Raw genomic sequence first — 8,589 nt, forward strand, 5'->3', positions numbered from 1 at the left:
TGTGAAAATTGTGCGAAATTGGTGATGAGTTTTGTCAAAGGGTTTAGTATTCAGCAAAGGGCAGCAAGCAATAAAGCCAATTTTAGACGCCAATTGAAAGAGGTCATGGACCACAGATGATTTGTACGGCCAGCAAACTAAGTTAATAAGAAAGGTGATTGGGTTAATATACATCAATTTGAGTTGTCGTTTCTGCCGACCTTAGTTGCCATAATTTAGGATTTTTGCAAATATCAGGCAATATCTTACGTAATTTTGGAATTTTTGTCTCAGAGAACTGAAATTCCAAAAAAAAGTAAAATGTAAAAAATACTTCAAAATATTGGTATTTAAATGCACAGGTCAATAACTTCCATCTAATTTAGATGATCTAGTTCTAATTGATCTAATTTAGATTAAGAGATACAGTTACTGTAATGAAATACGATCCCGATTAACACTGACTATAACATTTTAAATTAAATCTAGTAATAAACTTGACATTTTATAGCATATTCTACAAATATCAAGTTTATAACTAGACACAAGGTCGACTCATCGCAGGCTGTCACTGAAAATTACATAACTTTTAGAAGAGGGAGGAAGGAGAGAGATTTATAATTACGTTCCCTTTAAGAAGGCTGTTACAAGTCATTTTTCCGTCAGTTTTTATATTTTATTACGGAAAACAGGATCATTAGAAAAATAGCCTATAATACGGTTGATACCCCATATACTAATGTACTCAGCAGTCCGAACAGATACGGAACATGTTCATGAGTGCAACCTCATGCTCACCAAATTGAGCATGCTCAGTTTTATTGAATGAGTATACTCATTTGAGTCAGTATGCTCATATTTGGTTAGAGGACCTTGGAGTGTTTGTGAGAATTGAAACTTGAAAAATGATGTTCTTGGTTTTCTGATTAATCATAAGAAATAAACCCAAGGTACCACCCATACCTACCATTTTACCAAAAAATCTCAAATTTCCTACACAAAATGAAAACTTTCTAAGAATTTGCCTCAAAAAACCATTTCAAAGTTTGATAAATTTCAATAATTAATGATTATTTAGTAAATCTTTTACTTTACGACAATTCGGAACCCAAAAGAAATCAAAAAATCCAAAACAACTTTATCAACAGCCTCATTCATATTTGATGAAACAAAACAATTTGAAATAACATCAAATTTATCCTTCATTAAAAATTAATTTGACAAAAAACTTCAAAGGAGATGGAAAATTAATTATGTAGATTTATTAAACCTACTTACCAGTAAATGTAGTGTTTACTTGTTGCATGTCCATTTTGGCTTAGTCTTTAATTAATTTTAATTATTTGTATTGATTGCCATTGTTATTAGATTCTAAATAGGAAATTTATGGAATCTACTTACATCGTATCGATTTTTGGGCAACTGACTCACTTTAATATACACAAAAAATTTTTGATGTTTCCTTAGCATTATGTAGACAATATTCGTATTATTGAAAGCTTAAGTGGATGTGGAAGAAGAAGTAAAAAAAAGTTTATTTTCGGTGACATTAAAATATTACAGTCATCAACAAAAAAATTTCTTTTCCTGACTCATTTTCTCCATTTATTTCTATACACCTCATTTATTTTCTACAACATATTTCATCCTCTCGTTCCTTTCTCACTCTCATTCCTTCACCCTGCTTTCCTACAATACCTACCCACATAATTATTTGTATCGATTTAATTTCCTTTTTTTTACAAATTATATACACATATTCGTATATTTATGCATGCATTCATGTGGAGAGAATGTTTCTTTGCTTTTTGTTGGATTTTATTTCGTCGGTACCGATATTACAAAGTTAATGTATCAATTAGATGTGTTATGTTAAGGCCCGATAGGCACAGGTTCAGGAATTTAATGGTACCGCTCGAATTACGGAACACGGGTTAGGACGGGACGGGAAATCATAGAAAATTCTCATCTGTATTGATGTGAAAGCTTACCCGGAAAGCACACGGTGTAGACTTAAATACTTCTATCCTTGGTGAAGGCACACGTGGACCAATGCCGCGTCTTAGGTTCTTCGAAAGCTGGATCTGTCCTTAGATAACTTCTGACATATTCTAATTCCCAGCAATTTTTGCATCGCTGCTCACAAAGTAATCTTACGAGATCTTGGACGTAAAGGTGGTCGAAAATCCAACTCAGGCAAGTATGACTCTGATCCCGGACCAGTTTCGAAGAAATGCTGCCTCAGGTTATAGTCAAGCTAGCCAGGGTCGGATCGGAAGCCATTTGCTTTCCAGATCATAGAACACGACATGAAAAAGTCGAAATTTAGTGGCCTTGGACCGAATTAGTTCTGATTCTACTATAAGCTATAAGTCTGTTGAGTGTAGAGGTCTGGCACATCCTCATTAGTCGCGAATCGCCTTACGACTTGCTGGATCTCAATGATCTGAATAGTAAAAAGTTTTTCCAGCACGGCATGACTTAGGTTTAAGTTGGACTTCGCAAAATCTGGTCCTACGCTAAAGTCACGATAGAGACACTAATTAAAGACTTTTTCACATCATGTGCATTTCGGGTTGTTTATTAAATGAGAAAAACTAATGACGAATTTTCAATGAAACTCATCGAAATTAAGCTTTGAAGTTTTGTTTGAACTTCATTTATATTTGTGTCAATAAGGTTTCAAATCATTCATTCAAATGTAAATGACATAAATGTTGTATTTTATTGATAGTTATTTTATTATGTTTGTTGCTGGGTTGTAATTTAATGATGTATTTTTAAAACCGAACATTTTCTTCGTCTTTTCCATTCACAGCACTTAGTGATAAAAGTATTTTGTTACTGAATGATCAAAATTTTTGTTAAGCCTTAAAATAGCAATCTTTTACACATACAACATTTGTTATTCTGACCTTTTGAAACTTTATATCCATGAAATGTCCTTCTTGGAATTTGGATTTATATAAAAAAAGAATGTTGAATCCCATTTCAAACTGAGAGTTGTAAAAAAGCAATTGTTAACATGCTGACAATTGTCAGCATTGCATTTGGTATCACGTGGAAAACTTGTGCTAGCGAGACAATGACCTGGCAACAGAATATCTGAGATCTTGTGATATTGCCAGATTTCATTTCATCTGCAAAATCAATTGAATGTGATTTTTCTTGCAGTGCTTTAATTTCATTTAAGCAGCAATGACTGCAAATTATTGTGAAAATGCGGATATTAAAATATTGTTTGATGTTTTCGGTAAATCTTTGAAGCTGTTCTATCTTTTTAAAGGCTCGAATTCCGTCAGCATCTCTTAACCGACAAAGAGCATACTTTTATAGCACATAAAGTCCTATACGGTACCTAAAAAAAGGGCTCTTTGGCTGTCAGAAACGTTTCGAATTTTATGGCATATGCTTTCCGGGTATGCAGCTTTTTAAGATTCAAACAAAAGTGTTCAAGCATCTAACACATAGAAAAACAGCTTTTTTAAATCTATAGTACATTGACTATGAGCTGTGGGTGTAAAAAGCACTATATTCCAGAACTACTATCATTTGAATTTTCGAAATGTTGATACCGAAATTGGCAGGACTCCAATGTGAAGGCGTCTCGATTGAAGTCACGGAGGCGTCTCGATTGAAGGCTTGGAGGCGTCTCGGATTCCAAAAGTAATGCCCACTTCGGATTATAAACTCCTATAGACATCTCGTTAAGTAACGTCCATAGAAAATTAATGAGTTTTGTCCACAGAGGGGAAACTTAAACCAGTTGTGGGCAATTTGTCATGTTTCACGACACTACAGAGTTACAAGTCTTGATCGAAAACATACTGCTTGCCCATCACTGTCCTTAGCCTTGCCTAAGCCTCTCTCTTCTTGATTTCGTTTATTCAAAATTTTTACTATTTTATTAATGATTTAAGTATGTATCCCATATATCCAACTTAATCCATATCTAAAATGATACATATTAATCAAAATCTCAAAACTAGCAAATTACATGTAAAGTACCCAAAACTATAAATAGAAATACTTATTAATACCTTCAAGCTAACTAAGTCATTTGGATGATTAATGTCCTTTGATATCCTTTTTTTAATCACAGAAATATGCACATTAATAAACATTTACATCATCGTAAGCCTGACATACATACATGAATATTAAAAATAGAAAAATAATCAAAGCATAAAATTTAAATGAACAATTATAGAGTTTGAAATAAAAGCAAATTTCCATGCAAGTGATGAGCAACAACTAATATCTCTCGGGTGCAATCAAGACCAAAGGAATTCTTTTTTACTCAATAAATTTCTATATTTAACCCAATTCACCTCAATTATTTTCTACTTCTTTTTTGTTCATATAAATCTAAGTAACCAAACAACCATCCAACTCACTTCTATAATCACTTTTTATAGTTTTTTTCCTTATGAAATGGTTGTACTTATTGTTGTTATCGTAAGTAATAACAACTCGCGTGTTTATCTCACTCATGCCACACAAAAAAAATTATTTCTTGTACTCATTCATTCAATTTTCCAAGGCCCAATGGAAGTGTATTGGCTACTAACCTTTCCACCCTTTGAGGAAAAATGTCTAGTGTCGTGCTCATACACATTATCGCTGCCGCCTTTCACATCGTGTAGCATTAACATTTAGGAAGGAATAAAAAATAATAAAAAAGAGTAAATTTGTTGATTAATTTGGTTTTTTGGCGCATTTTTGAATGTTTTTGAATGTTGATGATGAAATTTGGGATAATTTATCGATGTTTGTTGCTTAAATGAACGGCAATGAATGCTTGATATCCAAGATCTATTTTTGTATCTTATTTTTCATTGATTTTATGGATCTAATTTGTTTACAATGATGTTTATTCTTTGAAATTCAAAAACAGACTGATTGTTTATATTAAGGGGAATTAAGGGGAAAACAACTATAAAAGGGTACTAACAGCTGCAAAAGGGAGAAAACAACTAATTACAATTGCATAATATTCAAATCTAAAATAACCGTTGGCTTATATTCTCTACAATATAATGCAAAAATAGATTAAAAATCCGGAACCAAGTCAATTTCACTCTGGTTTGGGGGCGAATTTCATCGGATCTGGTCTCTGGCTAGTATCATACTGACCTGAATCCACTTTTGGCCATTTTTAAGCTATGTACTTTCCGGGATTATTGCCATAAACGTGACTTTTTCATTAAAATACTCATCAAAATGATAGAGTGACGTCTTCATGACATCTTGGCAGAATTTGCAACTTAATAGCACGTTTTATGTTATAAACATCCAGCAATCTAAGTAAATGAGATGTATAAATTTCAGAATAACAAGTTTATGTTGATGAATACCTTTAATATCCTCAAAAAAATCTATATAATAATATTAAGTCCTTAAATATATAGTATGCATAGCAACAATAGGTCATTAGTGTAAATTTCAACAATAATACACAATAAAGTCAAAAGCATGTTTACAGACAGTCATGCAGAATATAAATAGAACCACCATTTTAGACCAGCACATGCAAAAATGAAGAAACACAAATATTTTAATCGCTAGCCTTAAAATCTCTCCCTAACCTATCTGTATTACTCAATCTTTTCCTCTCTATTTTTACTTCCACTGTAATACTGTTTCGACTAGCTTAATTATTCAGCTATATGTTATGTTTGTATGACGATTTTGCCCTTGGAACTAGCACCAAAACAATCGGGTGGATGACTGACTGTAATCGACTATTTTGGCTTTTTTGCTTCTTTTCCTTACAACTTAACGATTTTATAATAAAGCATGCAATAGCTTTTGAATGACAAGAAAGCAGGAAAAGAGAGAAAGAGAGAACTGTACACAAGAGAGTGGAAAAAAATCTATCAGAACTTGTTGTTAGATTAATGTTTGGTGTACATTGATAAACAAAGTAAAATAAAATATTTAAATATAGCACGAGTAAAAGTAAGGGAAATGAATTCTAAAGTGTGAATATGAATAATCAATGCAATAATTGAGTAATGCGTCATATAATTACGGTTTTGTTTGATGAACGTGTCTAATAATAAATGATACATTATTCTAACTAACTTGGACATCAATAATATTGTTTGTTACTCACAGGAAGTCAATCACTTCTTTTGGAAAACATATGTAGTTAGGAATCATTAATAATATAGAGCAGCAATACGCAGCGAACCTCATTTTCTGCCTTAAAAAGAAGTTGAGATCAGCCGTCACGGTCGTATCACGATGCCCTCTGGACAACTTACTGTTAACACGGCTTTGACATTCCTCTTTAAGTTTCGTGGCTATTGACTATTTAACGAGTGTGAACTTACCAGGCTTCACACTTACAATTAACTAATTTTGAGTAAAAGAGGCTAAAGGGCTGTATTGCGCACCACCAGCCCTTACACTCCAAATGAGTACAAATGCGTGGATAGAGACGGATATAGAAGCTCCCTCCGCACGGCAATGGACCCACAGCAAACACGTTGTGCTGTAGGGAGATATCATGATTGCCTCATAATTTCCCGATCGTTAAGGTTATCAAATTGCAGCCAATAAACGAAATCGACCGAATTCTCTCAGATATTGTCTTCTCTGTGCTAGTTCTGTGCCTTGGTTACAACATTTCAATGACTACCATTTCAATGAATACCAACCGGGTTTATTTTATTTACATTTCTTATTTTCCTCTTTAAATCTTACATCAGATAATTCTCAAATAAAATCCAGCAAAAAAGTAAACTAAAGACCTTCCTAGAACTTATTTTTAAATCTTCATCCTTCTTGGAAGTAAAAGAATCATGTCCTTAAAGGAATATAAACAATTAATTTTAATAGAAAAAATAAAGCTTCACGAATCTTCTTAGAAACATTAAAATAAGCATCATGGACAAGCTTATGAGAAGTTGTTGGCTTTAAGCTGTAAGCTTTAAAATTGAAGTTTGAGTATTTTCAGGAACTTGTTTTCCCAAAAGGACAAAAAATACTTTTGAACTAGTCATTAAGTGGACATTTACTAGACTCTAACTAGATATAGCCCGAAACTAGCCGTCACAGTGTCTTCAGGACCATTTAGAGTCTTATCATTAATAAGACAATGCAGCAGTGTCCTAGCGAACACGTTATCCTGTTCAAAAGACGTTGTAAAAATATATAATTCTGCTTAATAGAACAAACAGTAACTATAAACTCAACAAGGCATTTACTTTCCGCCTACCTTCTCAAAGTTATGTAGGTTGCATTTAAGAGCCAATTACAGTTTGATTTATTATCTCAAACATTGCAATTTATTTTACTCAATTTATAAAAATAGTTCCATTATTTTAGCCCACAAAATGCTTTTATAATTTCAACGAAGGACATTTTGCTAATAAATAAGTCAGAAGTCAATTACATGTAATTTTACAGTCATAAAGATTTTCAAATCAAAACATACCAGAAACTGTCGCAACTCTTTTAAAAATTTAATTTGAGCTTCAACGTCATTAAAAATTGAAGTAAAAACAGACCGACAACTGTGATGATTAAATGATTTCCGATGAAAATTTCTTGTTACTTTTATAACAATATTTCGCTCAAAAATGTTAAATTAACGAGAGAATATTTAATATTTCTAGAGAAGCTATAAGAGCCATGAATAAATGATGTGAATTTTAACCAAAATTTTCGTTTCTGATGTTTGAAATTCTCAGATCTCGAAATCAAGTTGACTTGAATCAAGTCGATGTAAGTCAAGTTGACTTGAATCAAGTTGAATTGTGTTGATTTGACTAAATTCAAGTCGATTTATGTCAAATATTGAGTCACATCTACTTGAGTAAAGTTAACTTGAGTCAAATATACTTGAGTAAAGTTGACTTGAAGTAAATCTACTTGAGTCAATTTTTTGCGAGTCAAATCGACTTGATTTAGGTTGACTTGAGTCAAATCTACTTGAATAAAGTCGAATTGAGCCAAATTTACTTGAGCCAAGTCAACTCGAGTCAAGTCAACTTGAGTCGACTTAAATTCAATCATCTTCAAAAACTCCTCAGACCTCCACAAAACAACAAACCTCATTTACAAACCATCCCACTTAACGGAATATTTACTCAAATTGTCAATAAAAATCAAAATCAATGAAAATAATAAAGGAAAAAAAGCAACAACTCCTTGCATGTATTTGTATCCACTCAAATACATTTTCACACAATCGATCCATAATGTCATCACACATCAGTGCATATTGCTATTATTGCTTCAGAAAAAAAACATTGTTGGCTACATGTGGAAATGCTGATAAGACAGAACAAGAAGCATTAGAGGAAGAAAATGCTTGTCTTTTTAATGCTTCTAACTGTCAAAATTATAGCCCGAGTAGCACATGACGGGGAACAGCGTCGTGGAAATGGTTGAAATCAGTTGTCTCAGTGCTGTAAGGGCAATTTAGTGTCTTAGAGGTTATATGGCGCACAACAGACAAAAAGAATGTTTTAGGTACTTACTTACTTCGCTGGCCGTACAGATCAAGTTTGATCCATGGCATCCTTCAGTTGGCGTCTGATGCTGGGGCTATTGCTGTCTGTCCTTTACAAATTCTCAAGATTTTAGGTATCGTAGTGG

Source organism: Chironomus tepperi, unplaced genomic scaffold, assembly GCF_022539635.2.
Source record: "Chironomus tepperi strain 1889 unplaced genomic scaffold, CSIRO-AGI_Ctep_v1 contig_440, whole genome shotgun sequence".
Lineage (NCBI taxonomy): Eukaryota > Metazoa > Arthropoda > Insecta > Diptera > Chironomidae > Chironomus > Chironomus tepperi.